The sequence below is a fragment of the Zalophus californianus genome, chromosome 4 (genome assembly GCF_009762305.2).
Source record: "Zalophus californianus isolate mZalCal1 chromosome 4, mZalCal1.pri.v2, whole genome shotgun sequence".
NCBI lineage: Eukaryota > Metazoa > Chordata > Mammalia > Carnivora > Otariidae > Zalophus > Zalophus californianus.
The window spans coordinates 188,812,125-188,830,596 of NC_045598.1; the positions used below are offsets into that span (position 1 = coordinate 188,812,125).

Below are 18,472 nucleotides of genomic sequence, written 5' to 3' on the forward strand. Positions count from 1 at the left end.
CTGGCTGGTGGCTGAAGTGCCACGCCCCACGCGGCCCAGGGAAACGGAGGGGAGTTGGGCTCACTTCTACCAGGCACCTCTGTGCGTGGGCCCGCCCTTGAGGGCGCGAGGTCCCCGTGGCCCTGAGGACCACCTCCAGGAGCCCACTTCCAGGGGCCCCGGTATAGGAGACCTCAGTGCCGCCGCCGGGTGACTGCTATCCAGGCCCCACCCTTCCGGCAGCCCCTCCCGCGCATCTGGGGCTCAGCCCCCACGGGTTAAGTGGGGAAACCTGTAAGTTTTGCAAAGCTCTTGGCCTCTGGACCCCTCCTCAGCCCCGGTCCGTCCTCACTTGGGGTCAAGCGGGCCCTGACTGCCCCGGGCGGTCTGGCAGTCCCAGCCTCAGCTGGCCTGCGAGGGGCCTGGGGCCAAGGTCAGACCCCGGCCCGCCCCCATGGCCACGCCCCTTCCCGTCCGGGCGGGGCCTCCGGGGCGCGCGCGCGCGGCCGCGGCGTAGGGAGCGTTCCCATTGGGCCGCGCCGCCCACGTGACCCGACGGCCCGGCCCGCGCGCCCGGAGCCGGGGCCGCGCCTGCGCGCGCCGGCCCGCGTGCACGCGCGCGCGCCCGGGCCTCCGCCCGTCGAGCCGGCGCCGGGACCGCCAGGTCAGTCTCCTCGGCGCGCGCTCGGGCTGGGGCGCGCGGCGCGGGCGCGTGGGGCCGTGGGCGCGCAGGAGGAGCGCGGCCGCCTCCTGCCCTGGGCGCGTCCCGGGACCCCGCGCCCTGGCCTGGCCGCAGCGCTGCGGGAACGCGGGCCTGGGCGCGGCCACGTGCGGGGCGCCGGCTGGAGGCCGGGCTCAGGCCCAGCCCGCTGTTTACCCCCCATGCGGGCAGCGGGGCGCCCCCGGCTGGAAGAGCTGAGCCCGCTCCCGTTTGTGGGGGGCGGGTGACCCCTGTACCCCGTTCATCCTTCCGAAGGCCCACCCCAGGATCTGGTTCAGCCCCATTCCCTGCTCAGTTTCTTCATGGGCGTCGTTCGGAGGGACTTGTCATCAGAACCCCGTGGGCTTCCCTGTCCTGCGGTAGGACCGGGACGGCAGCGGATGTCGCGGGAGTCTGAGCTCCAGGTCCCAGTATGTGGTCTGCGGCCCGGCTCAGGCTCTTGCTAGGCCTGGTAGCCTGGCAGTGCCTACCTCTCGAAGCAGTAGCCCACCTGCAGAACCAGGTCAGCAGCCTTATCCCAGGTGTCGCAGGGATTAAACAGGTGGCTCTGCACACGCCCCAGGGTTCTGCTGGGCAGCTGGTGGCTGGGATGGGAGGCATGCTCAGCGGCAAGCCGGCAGAGCGCTGCCCCTGTGTCGTGTGGTGACCTCTCAGGCCGGTGCCTGGCACATTTGCTCTGTGAGAGCAGGTTTGAGGGTGGCAGGGCGTCCAGGCCATCAGGTCGCAGTGCCCATGGCCACCCCAGCCCAGGCTGTTGGGCATGCGCTGCACCTCGACTCCTGGCCTGCAGGCTCTGTGGTCAGCTCTGCACGTGATAGTGGGTTCCTGGGCCTCAGCCCGGTGTTTGGACTCAAGGGATGCACCTGGGCTGGAGCAGCTTGGGGGTGGGGACCAGATGGGGTCCATGGAGGGAACCTGTGCTCTTCTTGCCCAGGGGCCTCTTCAGAGCTCTGTGCAGGTGACCTCACATCCTCCCATGAGGTTATTAACCCCATTTCTCAGTTGAGGAGGCTGAGGCCCAGTGAAGTGGAGTCAGGTCCTCCTCACCTGCAGATCTAACTGGAGCCTTGGTTTGCCCATCTGTGAAGTGGGTGCTGTTTGGCCTACCCTGCAGGCTGCTAGGAGGCAACAGGAGAGGCTGAGTCCGGGGCCTAACCGGAGACAGGCATGGGTGTCTCTCCACTGCTACCCAGGCCACCCTCATGAGGCTGCTCTTCAGGGGGAGAGGCTGCTCCTCAAATGTCCCTTTGAGGAGCTGGCCACCCCCCAACACACCCCATAATTGTTTGCTCTGTGCCATGCCCCATGCTGGAATCAGAGGTGGGTGATGGGGGTCAGCTTCAGGACCCCACTGGCTGGAGGGGGGCAGGGCGGGTCGTGGCCTCCCCCCCCCCCCAAAGTGGTCAGTGTGGTGGGAGAAAATGTAGGTGGTGAACGGATGGGACTTCCAGGCTGTCTCCTTGGCTTACTGGCTCCTCCTCGACCTTGCTCTCCTCCAGGACACCTCCCCTGACCACCAGGCTGGGGCTGGGGGCCCCAGCGAGCCCCCTTTGTCTCCTCCATGCCAGCTTAGGCCCTGGCTGAGGGTGGCTGGTCAATGCAGAGTCAGTGGCGTGGGTGTGGTGGCGGACAGGGAGAAAGCCAGGCGGGTGGGCTCCTTTTCCAGACAAGAGGCGGTTTGGAAGGTGAGGGGTTCCTGGAGGTGCCACGGGTGGGAGGCTCAGCAATGACCTCAGGGCACTGGGCAGTGTGTGCTGAGAAATGCTCACCAAAGCCCCGACTCGAAGCATTAGCCAGCTTGACTTCATGCCCACGTGGCTGGGAAGAGGTGCACACAGTCAGCCCCGAGCTGGTGTGAGCCCACCCTGCTCCCCGGTGGGGGGCCTGGGGAGTCTGCAGACACACAGCACCTGTGCTACTGGCCTTGGGGGCTCACATCCAGATGGGGACACTGGTGCCTCACTGGCTGGCAGACCCGAGCCGGGAGGGTGGGTCAGGCAGAAAGGGCACGGGCCTCTCCCGGTAGCATCTGGCTGGAGGGGCAGAGCCGGGAGCGGCTGGGGCTGTGGCTCCAGTGACTGGTGATGGTTTCCCCCAAGACCTTGGCCTTGCCTGTTCCCCAGAGGCTCCAAACCTCACTGTAGGCTGTAAACAGTTGGTGCACTGTGGTTTCTCCCCTTTGGCCAGCCCTGACCTGTGCCCTCTGTCTGGCATGGCCTCCCTACCAGCTGCCTGGCTGGGCCACCTCCACGCAGCCTCCCTCGCTGCTGTCACCTGCTGTCCGGAGTCCCTGGTACCCCTTGCTGCCCCGTGGGGCTTTTCCCAGGGCTGGCAGGTACAACAGGGCAGGCTGAGCTAGAGTCAGGAGGGCCTGGATTTCGAGTTTCTTGCCAGGTACCTAGTGCCTCGGCCCTCAGTTTCTGCATCTATAGAATGGGAGCAGCAAGGTGTGGGGTCAGTCACATGGGTGGACATTCAGAAGGTGTGCGGGAAACACCACCTCCCTCCTTCCAACCTGGACCGTGGCCATGGCTCTGAGCCTTCTTGTCGGCGGGCAGGAGGGTTCTCATCATCCGGGCAGTGGTCCTCAGCGGGGCTGGCATCTTTAGGGTCACAGTATGGTTGGGACCTGGCTCTAGCAGCCAGTCAGGACTTACATTCTCCCTGACCCAGCAAACTGGAGAGCCTACTGTATGCCAGGCCCCGAGAGGCTGTGAGCAGGGCTGCCCGAGCTGGCAGTCACACATGCGGGATAAAGCTTACAGACGTGCTAGGAAGCTATGGGCTCGGCGTGGGGGCTGGCAGGCGGTGGGGAGGGCGGCCCCAGGAAGGGCCGGTGGGGGCCGGTGGGGGCCGGTGTCGGCCGTCAGACCTGCGCCTGCCCTGCTCATCTCCCTGCTCATCTCCCGCCGGGGGTCCCCAGGCCTCCGGCGCCGCCGACCCCTCTCTGTCCTGGGTGCCTGGCCCGAGCATGGTGGAGTCCTGCATGGATGCTCAGGATGCAGGACTGTGGAACGTCACTGCAGGCCAGCAGTGGGGAGGTCCTTGTGCCCCGTGCTCAGGAGCTGTCTGCTGGGGGAGGGGCTGGGCCAGGAAGGTGGCTTCAGGGCCCCACTCTCCTGCTGGGTGACCCTTGGGGTGGGAGTCTTTGCCATAGTCTGCCAGCAAGTGAGGGCTGGACCCGATCAGGGACTGTCGACTGGGCCATCACCCCCAGTCACTGGGTGCTTTTTTCGGGGCACACACGTGTCCCTGAGGAGGTTCTGGTGCCTCCAAGCAGGGGGCACCGTTGCTGATGTGGGCGGATGGAAGGTGGGGAACCCGAGACTGCAGCCTAACTCAGATTCGGGGGAGCCACGGAGTGTTCTAGAGCAGGGGTGGTGGGATGGAGCAGAGCCGGTAGGGTCTGAGGTATGGTCCTAGAAGTGGGAGCATCAGGAGGACAGCTCCTACTGTAGGGGGTCTGGGGTCTTTGGTGCTTGACTGGGGGCTGATATGCTGGGACAGGGCTCTAAGCCAAGGATGTCGGGATGGGTGCTGCTGTGGGCCTCCCCAGCGTCCAGGCCTGGTTGCCCAGAGCACACTTAGTCCATGACAGGTCACTGGCTGTCTGGCTTCAGGCCAGTTCTCCTTTGGGGGCTCAGTTTCCCCTTCCGCAGATGGGGGGCTCTGACCTGCCTTCTCCAGCTCCTCCGTCTCCACAGCCCCTCCTGGGAGCTGCAGGAGCCTGTTCCCACGGCCTCTCTGGCCACAGAGACCCCAAAGCCGGGGCTGGCCCAGCCGGTGGAGGCGGGCTGACAGGCAGGCTGCCCTGCCCTGTCCCCTTCCCATGGGACTGGTGCTCCCAGCCACTCTCCTGGCCCTGCGGCCCGTCTTGTGACTCAGGCTTCCTGGAAGAGGCGCGGGAGGGTCCGGAGGATTCCCCGCCACCCCACCCAGGGTTCCCGCCTGCCGGCTGCCTGTCCCATCACCGCCCCTGTGGCTACACGTGGTGGGCTTGACCTCTTCTTCAACTTTGCCCGCACCCCCAGAGGGTGCTCCTTTCTGTTGGTGCCCCGCCCCCATCGTCTGCTGGTGTGGGGACACGGGCCCTCCTCACTCTCTTGCCTGGACCAGGACCTGCCAAAGCCAACATTTCTCCTGCTTTCATCTCCCTGCCGGGGTCAGCTGCACAGCTCCTCTCGGGCTACTCTCTGGCCGGCTGCCCAGTGGCCCATCTGCTGGGAATTGCCATGTGGAACTCAGGGGGCGCCTGGGGGGGGGGGGCCCGGGGCTCTCCACAGTCACCTCGCTGTCCCCTCCACATGGTCCTAAGGAGCCCAGAGCCATGGTCCCAGCTCTGCCGGGTCTCTCTGGGTGACCCTGGGCCTGCCCCTGTGCTTCCTGGGCCTCAGTTTTCTTGTCTGGAGAATGGGGCACTTGGGGCACACCCTGGACCTCACGGCAGACTGGATGGGCCGGAGCCCAGCCGCTGCTTCCTGCCCTGCATCTGCTGTGTGTGACCACATCACACCAGGCTCTCCGCTTGCCCTCGCCAGGGGCCTGTGACCTGGGGAAGCGCAGCCCTTGGTGCCTTGGCTTCTCTAGGGGTCATGCTGGGCTCTCGGGCCCAGGTGGGCCTGTGCAGGGTGGGCAGAGACAGCACCACCTGCCCCGGGGCTCACATGCGGGGAGGGGCAGCATTCAACAGGGCCCTCACTACGTCGTTATGGTGTAATCCAGATGTAGTGATGTTCCTTGTAAGAATTCAAACAGCCCAGGCAATTTATAACTGCTGTGGGCTCCGGGCTTCTGGCCATCGGCTTGGTTTCACAGGAGCAGACTGCTCTGTGTCTCACTTGAAATGGGCCTCTCTCCTGATGGCACCCGTGGACCCAGGTCTCCGGGTCTGGATGGACCCACGTGTATTAGTCAGTGCCCACCCCCATTATCTCCATCTCGGCAGCTGTGTGGTCCGATGGGGAATGCAGGCGACTGGCCTGGCCTTGCTTCTGCCTCCCCGTGCCCCGTGAGGGCCTGCCCGGGCCTGCACTGGCCCCTGTTGGGCGATGGGTGAAGGCGGAGAGAGGTGGTCCTGACCCTGGGAGGGACCCATGGGTGAACAAGACCTGCAGGAGACAGCAGTCGCTTTCCCAGAGTGTGTGACCCTCCGACTTTGAGGCTGTGGTGGGCAGGGAGTCCGGGTGGCCTTCTGGGAGGAGGTGGCATCTGGCCTGGGCTTGAAGAATGTGGGCATCACAGTAGAGGGGAGGGGCTCCCAGGGCTCGGGGCCGGGGTGAACAGTGTCGCTGGGGCAGCTCCGTGGTCAGCCCTGCCCTAGACCCCCCTCACAGCTAGCCGTTTCCCCAGGTGGGTGCTGCATGTTTGGGGTGGAGGAACCCTGCTCGGGGTGGTGTGGTGGGAAGTGTGCTGGGATGGAAGGCAGCTGTGTCGTGCCCCATGCTCCCTCAGCCGGGCTTGTGTGGTCCTCTGAGTGGCCTGGAACCAGGGCTGTCTGTTCCTCATTTACAGACAAGGAGCCTCCAGGTGTGTGTGGGAGTGGGGGGCGGACCCCATCCCAGCCCAACCACCTGCTCACGCTCCCCTCTCTGGCCTCAGTTTTCCCTATCTCTAAAGTGGGGCTGGGATGACCTGCCCCTGCTGGTGGGGCGAGAGCCTGATAAAGGGGCAGAGAGGAGGTCCTGCCTCTGGCCTTTGGCTTAACTTGCCTGCCTGTGCCTCAGTTTCCCCTCTGTAAATGGGGATGGGAAACACTTTTGTGGGGATGTTGGGAAGTGTAAGAGGGGCGGAGGGGGTCCAGGCAGCCCAAGGCGCACAGTGGGTGCCCTGCTGATGGGTGACGCAGCCCCCCGCCCCCCCTGCACCCGCTCTTCCATGACCTCGGCTGCTGGGATGTTCCCACGGCCGGGCAGCCGCAGGAAGCCATCTGGAGGCCTTGTTTACCCTCCCCCAGCCTCCCTGGCAGGAAGTCACCGGAAGGGCCGTCCCGAGGGGCCCCCAGCCTGTGAGGACAGCCAGTGGCCGGGGGTCCCCAGTGGAGCGCGGGGGGCAGGGAGCACAGAGGCTAGACTGGGGCGGAGCTGGGTGCTCCCGGGCCCCCTGCGGCACGCAGGCTGGAGTGCAGATGGAGCTGTCCATCTGCACGTCCAGCCCGTATGACACCCCTTCCCCCCACATGGGCCTCAGACAAGGCGCAGCACGGCCATGGCCCATGAAGTCAGCCTCAGCCCTGGGTGGTCTGTGTGATGGTCAGGGGGGGGGGTGGGGTCCAAGGAGCCATGGGAGGGTCCCCTAACCCAGGGGGCAGGGGAACAGGGTGCAGGTGGACGCTGTGGCCTCTGGGAGCGTGGCTGAGGGGTGGGGCTGTTGCGAGGTGAAGTAGAGAGGTGGGCAGGGTCTGGGGGCGTGGATGGTGACAGTAGGGCTGGGGGTGGCCCTGAGACCCTGTTCTCTCCACCCTCCCCTTCGAGACCCTCAGATCAGCCTGCAGGTCTGGACACGCCTCCAGCAGGGTCAGCGCCCCTCGGGATGTGCCCAGCCGCCCTGGCATTTGCGGCGGCCCCGATGCCCACTGACTGGCCTGAGTGTGGCTGGCTGGGCCTGGGGACAGTTCCCACGGATGCTGCCAGCCGGGCCTGCCCAGCCTGAGGAAGGGCGCTGACCCCAGCCGGCCCTTGGCTGCCTTGCGCCCGCCTGGCTTCCCGCTTTCAGGAGGAGCCTGGTGGGCTGGGGGTCAGACGGCCCTGCCTGGCCGGCCATGGGGAGCCAAGGGGCACCCCCGCCTGGTTGCTTCCTGTCCCCTCCATGTTCTCACTGCTTTCCCTCCCCTTTCGCTCCTCCCCCACTTTGGCAGGCTCTGTTGCAGGGTCCTTGTGGGCAAAGCCCTCCCTGAGAGTGTGCTGGGGTTTTGGGGGCAGGGTGAGTGTCTCCCCGACCCTTCCTGTGAGGAAGTGAGCGTGAGAACCAGGGCTCTGGGCAGGATCCGGGATCCAGGAGCACGCTGCTGGGAGGCGTGGCCATCAGCCAGTCCTGGGTGAGACTGGATCTTCTAGTGGCGCCCGTGGACTGAGGACAGGCGGCCGTGGGCCTGTCCCAGGAGGGTCACCGGCTGTTTCCGAGCGCATCCTGCACTCCAGGCCCACCGGCCTGTGACCTAGCCACACAGCTGCCCTCCAGGTCTGCGCGTTGCTGGCCTCGCCCCCTCCGTGCAGGGAGATACTAAAAAGTCTGTAAAGAGGTTGCTGCGGGGGCTGGGCCCTGGGCCTGCTGAGATGCCCTTACGATGGGAGAAGCTTGGAGAGGTGTGGGGGGCGCTGGGCATGGAGTCCAGAGCCTGGGGAGGCTGGCCTGGGGACAGGGGCTGGCCTCAGCTCCCCACACTGTTCCTGCCTGGGTGCAGTACCCTCTCTTGATGGTGCTGGACAAGGCAGGGCTCTGCATTCACCTCCCCTCTGCTGGGGATCTGCGTGGCCACTGTATCGAGGGTAGAAGATCCTCAGTGTTGGGTGATCCACTTGGGCAGGGGCTCCTCGACGGCTGAGAGCCTGTTGTGGTTGCTGGCACTGTAATTTGTGGGCGCCTGGCCCCCAGGGTCACTGCCTGGTTGCTGTGGCCAACTTTGTGGTCATGCCAGCAACTGAGCTTTTGTCCCCATGAGCTTGCTTGGACCCAGAGCACAGCCATGGAGGGTGTCCACTAGGTGTTCAGTAAGTGTGAGCCGGTGAGTGGGCCTCCAAGGAGGTGGGGTTTGGATGGGCAGATGGAGCCAGGAGGGAGTCCTAGGTAGGTGGCAAAGGCCTGGTGACAGCATAGGATGATGTGGGGACACAGAGAGCTCTTGGTACAGGGCACAGCAAGGGCAAAGGGCTGGAAGCAGGACCACACATGGCATGTCCTGGAAGAACAGGGAGGCAGGTGAGGCTGGAGCAGAGCAAGGAGGGGAGTCGGGGGGACCATAGCCCACGGGTGGGGCCTTGGGGGGTGGGGAGGGGAGTGGAGGGGACAGTAGCCCGTGGGCGGGGGAGACTTGGGCTTTCCTTCTGAGTGGTGTGGGTGCCATCAAGGGCTTTAGCCCTGAAGGACAGCGTCAGCTTAGGCGATACCAGGTAGGGAGTCGGGGGTAGGGTGGGGTACCCCAGATACCAGGGTGGGGGCTGGCTCTGGGTAGACGCTCCCCAAACTCTCAGTGACCTCAGGTGGTCCAGGCACTGCTGTCTCACTTGTCACCACCCATGGGGGCTTTCCTGCCCCCGTTGGGGATTCTGGGGAGTTTCTGTTTCCTCCTCTGTGCTTGATTCTGTGACACACCTCGATCTGGGGTTGCAGAGACCTGCCACCCCAACCCCCACCGTGGTGATTCTGAGAACCGGGGCCCACCAGAGTCTGCCTTCCCTGGGAAGCCGTTCTTACAGGTTCCCCTGAAGGCTGGGTCACCTTTCTGCTCCCTGCCCTTTCCTGCCTCCTGGCCTTTACTCAGGCCCTGACCTCTGCCCGGACCCCCAGCCCGTTTGCCCTTCTCAGGGGGGTCTCTTAAGACAAAAGGGGGACCGTGTGTCCTGCAGTGTCCTACTGGGTGTGGTCCGGCAGGCCAGCTGGGGCGATCCAGCTCTCCGGGGATGCCTGCACCTGCTGCTTACGAGCTGAACGTGGCCTGGACTCTGGGCAGTCCCACGCGCATGTGCCGTTTGTGACCGTTTGTGACCTGGTGGTCGCCCCGTAGCGCGCTGCTCGTCTCTGCTGTCCTGTCCTGTCTTGGAGCTCCGTCGCTGCGGGCTGGGAGCACTCGGTGCCTGGGCTTTGCCTCTGAACCAGCTTTGCCTGCTGCCGGCTCCCTCTCCAACGAATAAATCTCTGACCTGTGCTCACTTTGTGTGTGGTGGCTGTGTTTGTAACTTCTAAAGATGCTCTGACAAATCTTCCCCGTCCTTGAAGGCCAGCCCTGCCCAGCCAGCCTGGAACCCCGCAGGCCCCCCCCTTACCTGCCCGGCCCTCTGTCCCTCCCCGGCCTGCTCTGTGCCCTCGGCAGCCCGGTGTGCATTTGCTGGGCCCGGGAGGGGGCTGCCCACGTGCTCGCCCCCATGTTACCACGCCCACCCTCCTGGCTGGACCCCCAGACCTTGCCTCCCCCCCCCGCCCCGGCATACCCTGTCTACCCTTCCCTGGGTTTCTTCTCTCACACATGGGTGCACGAGGGACCCGCTGGTTCTGCTAAGAAGGACGTAAGCCCCCTGCTGCTGCGGTACACGGGGGTTCTGGAAGCATGGGTGCTTGTGGGTGTCCAGCCTTGCTCTCTGGTGCGTGCAGTCCCTGTGGGTGGAAGGGGGACAGGCCTGCGAGTGACCCAGCTGCCCGTCAGCCGAGCATGGTCTCCACGTAGTGGACTGTGTTCTCAGCCATGAAGGGGCTGCAGCCCTGACCCCGCGACAACGTGCATGACCCTCAGAAGCACGATGCTGAGTGCGGGGAGCCAGACACTGAAGACTGTGTGGTGCATGATTTCACGGACGTGGCAGATCCGTGGAGATGTACTCCGTAAAGGGCTGGGTGGGCGGCGGGGTGGGAGGGCAGGGGAGGACCGCAAGAGGTGTGGGGCTGCTTGTTGGGGTGATGGGAGTGTTTTGGAATTAGGTAGTGGTGATGAATGCACATCACTGTGAAGATGCTAAAAAACACTGAAGTGTATACTTTAAAATAGTTACAATGGCAAATGTCACCTTGTGTGAATTTTCTCTCAGGAAAACAATGTTGCCAGCTCCCCACTCAGCAGAGTCTGGCCTGAGCAGGCTCTCAGTTAAAGTCTGCAAAATAGGATTAGCCCAGCTCTGCCCCAGGTGGCCTGCATGTAGGAGCTTAGCGAAGAGAGTGAGGTGGTGCTCCGATGCGGAGGGGACTCAGCGAGTTTGGGAACCCAGAGTGGGGCCGGCCTGCCTTCTGTGCGGTGTGGGGCATTGGTGAGTTTGCCGGAGCGTAGGGCAGGCTTCGGACAGGTCTCTGTTCTTGTGCAGTCTCCTGCCCTCCCTGCTTTGTGACCCCCCCCATGGGTGTGGCCCGTTGTCCTATCTGGGGGGGGGGCAGTCTCGCTGGTCTCCTACCGCTGGGGTTCTGCACAGCACAGTGGGGTGCGAGCTCGGGCCGTGCAGCCACACACGGGGCTCTGCACCTTGGGTCTTGCCCTGTCTGGGACTCACGGAGCTGATGAGGGGTCAGATGAAGTGGAGTGGGCACAGGCTCGGTCACCTCTAAAGCGCACCCCTTACCCCATTCTGTTGCTATACACTTTCCGGTTGACGTTTGCCTTGCTGGGGCTGGCGAGGAGGGGCTGCCGTGCCTGCTCACTCACCCGGCTCTGCTGGTGTGAAGAAGGTGCAGCCCCAGGGCCTCCTGACCAGCAGCAGCGCTACCGAGTCCTGGCCCGGCTCTGCCAGAGGACGCCTCTGAGCTGCATGTCCATTGGGCTTCCGAGTGGCCCTGCTGTGGCGCTGCCCAGGGGGACGGAGTTCCCGGGCCCCGGGGCTGTCCTCAGGGCCCTTGAAACTAGGAGTGCTGTGTTGGGCAGCCCCGGGGAAAGGGGGTTGGAGGCGGCTGGGAGCCCCGTGCTGCGCCCAGCGCGGTCTGCCTGCTGGCCTGGGGGCATGGTCGGACCTCCTGCCACCCCTGCTGGGTGCCCACAGTGATGCCCAGGGCTTCCCGAGGGAGCCGGGTGCAGACCTCGGCTGGAAAGTGCCTCGGCCCCTCATACATTGCTGGGAGGTTTCTGGTTCCGCCTGGGGGATCATCAGAAGCCCCAGAGAAGAGGGGTTTCCCTTGTGTGTGATGGTCCCCCAATTCCTCCTCTGGGAGCTGGGCAGATGCTAAGGGTGGACAGTGCAGGTGACCCGGGTCCTGATGCCCAGCTCCCCAGGATGTGCCATGCTGGGGCCTCTGCTTCTTCTGTCTGGCAGCTCCGATGGTGGTGGCGGGGCTGCCGAGGGGGCAGCATGGCTGGGTGCTTCGTGGGTGCCTGGGAGGGGTGCCTCCCCTCCCGTGGCTGGCACCTTCTCACTGCCTGCTCAGCCTAGGCGTCCGGCCTTGCTGTCCTCACGGCAGGTGATGGCTGCGGCCAGGAGCTAATCCGGCCACCCTCAGGTCACTGTTGCCACACATGACCAACATGGGGGAACCATGCCAGGGACTGGGGGTCGGGGGTCAGCGTGGCCCGGCCTGGGCTCTGCCTCCATCTCTGTGCGATGGTCACTGCACTGACAACCAGCCAGGCTCAGAGATGGGCCGAGCCACATAGATGAGCAGGCCAGGAGGCTCTCCCACCCTCACAGCTGGGAGGCTGGGGCCTGGGGCTGACCCCACCTGGTGTTGCCAAGGTTCTGTGAGGTGCCCTCTTTGCTGGTGCCTGGTGTCAAAAACATTCTGGAAATGTGCTGCTGGCTGCCCTCCACCCCAGACCGTTGCACGTATAGAGGAATAAAGGCTCTGGGACATTTTGCAGGAAAGGAGCCCCTTCAGTTTCTCAGGGAACCCCCTGGGAGAATCAGCATCCTGAACGTGGGTCCTCCTGCAGGGCTCAGAGTCCTGTCAGAGTCCCTGTGGGTGTCTGGCACAGAAGAAGCATTCAAGGGGCTCAGGCAAGCCTGCTTGGAAGGGAAGTGTTCTTCCAGTCCCCAGGGGAACAGCCATCCGCAGCTCCATGAAGGAGGAGCTTCCAGTGAACCCATCTTAAGCATGATCAAACTGAGGCACAGAGAGGTTGAGGGATGTGCTCAGCATCACAGAGCTTGCCATGGGGGGACCAGGATGGGGACCAGGCCAGACTCCCAAGCCGGTGACCCTCTAGGAGTAGTCACAGCCTGAGCGAGAATGTGGGGCAGAACCACCCCTGGGTTGGAGTGACGGGAGGGAGCTGCCCCCTCCTGCTGGGCTCCTAGAGACCCTGCCTGGCCTGGGTTTGAGGGTATGCTCCGCCTCAGAGTCTCCCGCCGCCTCTGGGCCTCAGGTTCCGTGGGTTGGATGGCCACTGGCACCCACGAGGTTACTACCTTGCAGGGTAGATGCAGTGTTGGGACGGGGGCCCATGGCAGGCCTAGCGCTGGCCTCCCCAAGGGCCTGGGCCATCAAACTGTCCCGGGCTGTGTGTGCTCAGGGTTCGAGCTGCTGAAGGGCAGGAAGCAGAGCCCCTGTTGTTGTTTCAGAGATGGGACACGGTTCTCCGTCCGCCCAGGGGTCCCGCGTGGGCTGGGCGCTCTGCGATGGCCCGTTGGTGCCAGTGGGGGCCCACACGGAACCCTCACAGCAGCGGTGCTGGAAGAGAGGAAAGGTAGCAGCATGGGGCGCCCCACCACCCTGGGGGTCCTGTGGGTCCCTCCACTGTGTGTCCTGGATGCAGCGACCTACCCCTCTTGTGCTGGTTCTTTGGGGGCGCCGGGGGGCTGTGTCTGGCTGCCAGGCTGGCCCAGAAATAGCTGTGACGTTCCGCACCCAGCTTGGCAGTGCCCGGGGCCGAGAGGCCTACGTGCGCCTGGCTGAGTCCTCACAGGGCGGTGGGGCCGGTTATTTTGGACGTGGCCTCCCGAGGCCAGGTCAGAGCTCTTTCCCGTGGCTCCTGAAGGCCCCTCTGACGTGTGTCCACCAGGGCCTTGGCCAGCAGCCCTGGCCACCTCCGTGATCTTGCGCCCCCTTCCTGCCCGCCTGACCCCCAGCAACCCTGTGCGCTGGGCGCAGGCAGGGGCAGGGTTCCCGGAGACTGATGTAGGCGCTGGGTGACAGGGCTTCCAGGACCCCTGAGATCTATTGGAAGGCCCGGGCCTCAGTTTCCAGATCAGGGATTGTTTTAAGGAGAAAATACATAGGAAGGGCCCCACCCTGGGCTGGCTCTGAATATTGGCTCAGCCTCTCATAATTGTGTGGCCTCGGGCAAGTCAGTGACTGCATGGTCAGGGTCTCGGTTTCCTTATCCATGAAACGGGCTGATGGGGGCCTTCAGGACTACGTGGAGGATCAATGTGGGGAGGGGCCTGTAAGTGCAGGGCTTTAGCTTTCCCTGCTCTGCACTACTGGACGTGTCCCTCGGGTGTGCGAGGAGCAGTGAGCTGAGCAATGGCTGAGCGAGGACCTGGGTTCCAGCTGGGCCGCAGTCTCCTCTTCTCCCAGGCTTCTGGATGTGGTGGTGAGCAAAAGTGGCTACCACGCCCACGATGCCCCAGGGTCCAGTCCCCCGGGGGCTACTAGCTTTCTGGGCAGCTGCTGACTGTGTCCTGCCATGGGTCCAGAGTGGCTGGATGGGCACGGGGCACCGGCTGCTCTGTGGGCAGAGCCCCCTCCCCTGAGGGTGCTGGGGTGGGGTCCTATCCTGCTTCCCAGTTGGGATTGGGGCACACCAGGGGCAGCAGGGAGGGGCTGTGCCGCCTGTCTGGGGCAGGCTGCATACTGACGCCCCTCGCAGGCTTCCCCCAGGGCCTCCTTCCTACCCCCCGGGGGACCCTGACCTTGCGCTGTCTAGGGCCTGAGGAGGAGCCAGAAGCCCCTCCTCCACGGAGAGAGGACTCAGGCAGGTACAGCGAATGCAGCCAGACACTGGGTGTGTTCCGTACAACAGGCTGAACTGGGGCCTCCCCACCCCTGCCCCCCAGGCCACGTGAAAACTCCGTGGGCACCGGGGGGTGGGCACCTCGCGGGGGGGCCGTTCTTGTTTTCCCACCTTGCGAGGGTCTGTTATGTCCACATTGCGCAGGTGACTGAAAAGGCCCAGAGCGGTGAGAAGACGCGCCCAGGGGCAGAGGCAGCCGCAAGGGAGGCCTTTCTCAGCCGTCGGGGAGTCCCAGTGTGCACCCCGTGGGGCCTCCCGCTGATTTTGGTGGGCAAGGACTTGAGCAGCCTCCTCTGGGAGGTCCCACGGACCGTCCTGGAGGCCCATGCCACCCCCCCAGTTCTCTGAGGACCCCAGGTTCCTTCTGCCCGTTGAGGGTCCTGTGTGTGCGTGTGGCACGGAGGGGTTGGGCTCCGCCTGGTGGCCTGGGGGTGCCCTGGGCTTTCGGGATGGCAGGGACTGGGGGCCTCCTCTGGGCCTCCTGGGGGCCTCCACCTTCCTGGCAGGGGCTTGAGCTGAGGGCCTGGTAGGTGCAAGGGCCTCTCAGGGGCCATTAGCTCCAAGCGGATCCGTGAAGCTCCCTGCCCTGCTGGGACGCCGTGCCCATTCTGGAGGCTTGGGGGCATGGTGTCAGGAGTCAGTGCCAGCCCAGTGAGGCCCAGGGGGAAAGCACTGGAGACGGTGGGCTCAGGCTAGGGCAGGCTTTAGAAGCTCTTCGCCCTGTTAGAATCCCGGAGTCTAGGAATTCCCAACCCAACACCCTATACTCCAGAAAAATGGGCTGTAGGCTGGAAGCTGCTGCCAGATAACCAGACCTCTGGGACTGGGGCTCTACAGGCGGGGAGGCTGGGGGCAGGGGATGGCCCCTGGGGGCACGGGGACACAGCAGGCCTGCAGAACACTGCTTCTAGCCGCCCAGGGTCAGCCTGACTGTGTGTGCTAGTGCAGATGGCGTGGGGAGTGGGGGCGCCTGGGAACCTGCCTATCACCAATGGTGCAATTTTGGACACACAGATGAGTCCAGCCGGGTCCATGCTGAGACAGGAGGGCTGGGGCCCGGGGAGGGGCAGTGATGGGCCCAGGGCCCACAGCGGGAGGCTCCACCCGAGGGCTCCCACCTGCTGGGTTCCAAGGCAGGACACCTGTTCTCTCCCTCCGTGTGAGGTCCCTGGCCATGTGAGACTTTTGTGGTCTGGCTTACGACCTGGGCAGGGTCCTGCCAGGCCCAGTGGGAGATGGGGCATGGACCAGAGGACACGGACGGTGTGGAGGGCCACCGGTGGGCATGGTGGTGCAGGGGAACGGGGTCCCCACCCTCTTGGCACAGGCGTCTGGTCTGGACCCCGCTCTTGTGGCACAAGTGAGTGTGCACATTGACAGAATTGCCACTGGGCTGTGTCCACACGGGTTCTCAGTCGCACTGGGTCCTGTCCGAGCTGCCGACTTGGCAGGTTGTCCTGAGCCATCTTGTCTTCTCGGCGGGCCTCGTGGTCCACTCGTGTACACTGACCCTCTGAAGTTTGTACCCTCCCTTGGGGAGATCTGAAGGGGACTGGACTGCTGGGTGGGCCCAGGTGGATGTGGCCTCTGGGACTGGTCTAGAAGAGAGGGGCCGGGAAGTGGAGGGAGGGCTGCTGGGGTGAGGAGAGCTTCGTGCGGTGGGGTGGGGAGAGGTGGGAGGGAAAAGGGCAGCCAGATGGAGGGCAAGGCAGGGACAAGGGACAAATGACAGAGGCCAGGTGGCAGGTATGTGAGTCACAACACCTGGCAGAGGCTGCAGTAGGTGCTGTGGACCAGCTGGGTGGCTAAGGAGGGCTCTGGGGCCTGGCCAAGGCACCGGGGAGCCACGATGGGTCTGAGCCTGGGCAGTGGGCCACTGGGAAGGGCCTCAGTCTGGGGCGGGGTGGCTGGTGGGCATCTGGCAGGTGCCTGGTGGGAACGGGGAGGGGGCGCTGTGGATGGGGGGGTGTCGGGGCAGGGGTTGGTGGGGTTATGGGGCAGCCGTCCGGGTGGCCGGGGGTAGAGGCCCCTCCTGCAGCTAGAGATTGCCCCCTCCACCTGATGGGGAGCAGGCCCAAGCATGGACTTCCTGGTGGCCTCTCTGGGCCAGGCTGGCCTGAGATACCACCCCCACCCCCATCCATCCAGGGTCTGGGGAGAGGGCTCTATCCAACCTGGTGCCATCCCCACTAGGGCAGCATCCTGGTGGGAGGAGGGACGAGTGACCCTGGCCCTCAGGGGCGGGAACAGCCCCTCCCCCACTGGTAGGGTTCCCACTTCCTTAGTGCTTTTGCTGGGCCTTGGGGCCCAGGCTGGGGTGGGATGGGCTCACTGGCCTGTTAGCTGGCTTCCCTGGCTTCCTTGTGGAGGAAACTGGGACAACAGGAAGAAGTGAGGGCTGGGCTTGCAGGGGGCCCTGGGGAAGTGTGGGCAGCTCTCTGGAGCCCCAGAGCAATCCGGGGAGGGCACTGGGGGGCTGCTGAGGGTGGGGGCAGCCTGGAGAGGGCTAGGTTGCTTCTGTGTGGGTGGGTTGGGGTAGTCCGGGTGGCAGGGGGTAGAGGCCCCTCCTGCAGCTAGAGATTGCCCCCTCAGCAGGGGAAAGGTCCGGGAACCCCCTTCCCAGTCTGCAGCAGGCAGTGGGGGGACAGGCCAGAGACCTGGGAAGCCCTAGGAAATCCCCCTGACCCTCTACTCTGCCCTCCTCAGCAGGGGAAAGGTCCTGGAACCCCCTTCCCAGTCTGCAGCAGGCAGTGGGGGGACAGGCCAGAGACCTGGGAAGCCCTAGGCTGTCCCCCTGACCCTCTACTCTGCCAGTTGCCAGGCTGGGCCTCGGCGCCTCGGATTCTCCGGGCTGGCTCTGTGCCCGCCCCTCCTACCCCCTCCTGGTCCCCTCGCCTGCCCCCTCCCTCCTCCACTCCCTGCTCTGGCTGCCTTTGGATACAGGGCCCTGGGGACTGTCCTGCCTCCTGCAGCCCCAGAGTCAGGCCCTGCGGGGGAGGGGGGCTCTCCTGCCTGCTTCCCGGGATCAGGGTGCTCGCCTCAACCTCAGGCCCGTGTCCCAGCCGCACTTCCCTGCTGCCAGGCAGCCCTGGGAGGCGGGAGTGCAGTGGGAGCCAAAGGCTGGGCGGCGGGATCCTTCTGGGGCTGCCCCAGCCTGCCCCCGCCTCCCGCCCGGCACAGTTTACCGGCGATCTGGGGCCTTTGACGCGGGAGGGCGGGCAGCCGGGTGGGGATAAAGCTGGGCGGGGGCGCAGCGCCCCGGGACTCCCGGACCAGGAAGGCGGGTGAGTGTCCGAGTGCTCCCCGAGGCTCCTCCGGGTCCAGTGGGGGTGGGAGGTGTGGAAGGTGGGGCTGGCGGGAGGCCTGGGTGTGGCCACCCCTGGGGCAGACCTCAGCAGGGGTGGGCAGGGGTTCCCAGGCCTTTCTGCTCACACTCAGCTCAGCTGGAGCCTCAGGGGCTTCCTCTGTCAAGTGGGGCCGAGGGGGCGGGGGGGTGTCCCGGGGATGGAACCTTCTCCTTCCAGAGCCCCGACTGGACTCTCCTCCCAAGCTCTCCGATATTGCTGTGTGGCCCGGCCAGGGGTCCGGGGAAGGGTCACTGGAACTGCTGGCTGGCTGCACTGTTGAGAGGCAGCGGGGTGGGGGGTGGGTCTGGCCTGCCTCTTCTGCACGCCCCCCAGGGTCGGGGGGATACGCAGAGCCCCTCTGTGCCCTCGTCTTCTCTTGTGAAATGAGGCTCGTAACATAGTGACCACATAGTTGATCATTTATTGTTAGCAGGGGAGTGAAAGGAGGTCCTGTGGGTGATCACACCATGACAGCTGCTGTGAATGGGGCCCGTCCCCGGTCACCTGGTCATCAGGGGCCCTTGGCAGTGCTGCGGGGCTGCAAGCAGCCCGTGGGACCTGTGGTCGGCATGGCCACTAGCTGAGGTGCTGATTTTGACCACACCCTCTGCAGCTCGGGGCGGACCTGCACACCCACACTCTCCTTTGATTTTTACAGCACCGTGCTGTAGGGGCACCGTGCTAAACCCCCTTATACAAAAGGGGAGCTTCAGGGACGTAGAAACCCCTCCCCAGCTAGTAAACGGAGGAGCTTAGGGTCTCCTGGATCCTAAGAGTCTTTAGGCTCTGTCGGAAAGCAGGTTTTCCACAGGTGGTAACTGCCTGTACTATTATTTATTGTTGGTAAAC

At 64.9% G+C, this 18,472-nt stretch overlaps 1 protein-coding gene across 2 annotated transcripts in view; it reads left to right on the plus strand.

Moving 5' to 3' along the window:
• The first annotated feature begins 591 nt into the window (after positions 1 to 591).
• PTP4A3 (protein tyrosine phosphatase 4A3) overlaps positions 592 to 18,472 on the plus strand; it is a 33,582-nt gene continuing 15,701 nt past the window's right edge. The window contains exon 1 of one of the 2 annotated variants that reach the window (XM_027576904.1): positions 592 to 643. The gene's annotated coding sequence lies outside the window, so the exon portion shown is untranslated. Of the gene's footprint in view, positions 644 to 17,438; positions 17,561 to 18,472 lie in introns of those variants that run through there. The other variant, XM_027576918.2, reaches the window with a different exon arrangement.